Here is a 1,870-nt window from a genome sequence, read left to right on the forward strand (position 1 = left end):
ACGTAGTATTTTACGTTCTTCAACAACCAAAAACAAAGGACAACACATTGTCAAGCATCCAAGATGTTAACTATTATGTCAATTTCATCAATCAAATTCAACAAGAATATTCAAAATTTTGCATTAAATAATTTATGGAGAAATGTAAGACAATGACTTTTACGGTGTAGGAAAGACTTAAAAAGTCTTCTCCTATCCAAAATTCAAAACGGAATCAGTGCATGTAGAATAATAGCTATAAATAAAGCCATCAAATACACGATTATATGCATAAACAAAAACACAATGACATATTTATTATGCTGTCTAGCTTGCCTTATCTCGTATGTCCATCTGTACTCATCACCAAACATTGCTTTTTCTCTTGAAGAGGTTTCTTCAAATGGAAAGCTAGCTTTCAAAATCAAACCAAGAATAATCTGACCTCATGGGCTTACTATCCAAAAGCAAATACAATTCCATGCAACGTTTGGACTGGTATTTCATGCAACATCGCCGCAAGTGTCAGGATCAACTCTCACCAATTCGGATACAAGGTACGCTTATATGAATTTCCATTCCTCGTCCCTCCTAATCTCGAATACATTGACCTCAAAGAACCAAATTTTGTGCCTTCCATCTCGATCAGCCTCTAAACTCATCTATCTTGACCTTTCTTATAATCAGTTGTCTGGGAAAATCCCACCAGAAATTGGTCTTCTCAATAATCTTCAAGTCCTGCACCTATTTGGGAACCAATTAAATGGCTCAATCCCTCAAGAAATCGGTCAGCTTAAGTTTCTTAATGAGCTTGCTCTGGAAACCAACAATCTACAAGGTCCAATTCCAGCTTCTCTTGGTAATCTTTCCAATTTAGAGGGGTTGTACATGCAGGAAAACTATTTAACCGGTGCCATTCCTCCAAGTTTTGGAAATTTAGAACACCTGACCACGTTATGCTTGTACAACAATCAGCTTTCTGGTTTTCTCCCTTCAGAAATAGGAAATTTGAAGTCTCTAGTGGAATTATACATTTATAATAACAATATATCTGGTCCAATCCCGTCATCATTAGGTGATCTAACAAACCTCACCCTTCTCTATCTCTATAAAAATAATCTTTCCTGAACAATTCCAAAAGAGATAGGGAACTTGAAATCTATTATGAATCTAGAGTTGAGCCATAATCAACTCAATGGTTCCATCCCCACTTCACTCAGTGACTTGAGCAACCTAGAAATCTTATTCCTACAAGCTAACAAACTTTCTGGCTCCATCCCCCAAGAGATGGAGAATCTCATGAAGTTGACTATGCTGCAATTGGACACTAACAACTTTTCTGGTTATTTGCCCCAAAATATTTTCCAAGGCGGATCACTAGAAAACTTTACAGCACACACCAACCATTTCATAGGTCCAATCCCCAAAAGCTTGAAAACTTGCAAGAGCTTGGTGAGAGTTCATCTTGAAGGGAACCAACTGACAGGAAATATATCTGAAGACTTTGGTGCTTATCCAAATCTTCGATTTATTGACCTAAGCCACAATAACTTGCACGGTGAAATTTCGCAACTCTGGGGACAATGTCCGCAGTTAGCAACACTACGAATCAAGTGGGAACAACCTTACTGTTAGAATACCACCTGAGATTAGCCATGCAACTCAAATTCATGAACTTGATCTTGTAAATTCTTTCTTGTCTTTGAAACTTAAATACTAACCTTAATTGGACATGGCTTAGGATTTAAGGAAGCTTCTTCACCTATGCAGCTTTATCTCTCTTTTCTCGGGACAAGTGATATTGCTTTTGAGAGTGTGTAACCTAGAAGGCTGCTATTTATATGCATTAGGTTCGTATTTTGCCCATCGAAGAATACCTGATCCTATCCCG

At 37.6% G+C, this 1,870-nt stretch overlaps 1 pseudogene; it reads left to right on the top strand.

The window, feature by feature from the left end:
* The first annotated feature begins 546 nt into the window (after positions 1-546).
* LOC148920589 (uncharacterized) lies at positions 547-1,614 on the top strand (annotated as a pseudogene).
* The last annotated feature ends 256 nt before the right edge of the window (positions 1,615-1,870 follow it).

The sequence above is a fragment of the Prunus mume genome, linkage group LG1 (genome assembly GCF_029339155.1).
Source record: "Prunus mume cultivar Tortuosa linkage group LG1, ASM2933915v1, whole genome shotgun sequence".
Classification (NCBI taxonomy): domain Eukaryota; kingdom Viridiplantae; phylum Streptophyta; class Magnoliopsida; order Rosales; family Rosaceae; genus Prunus; species Prunus mume.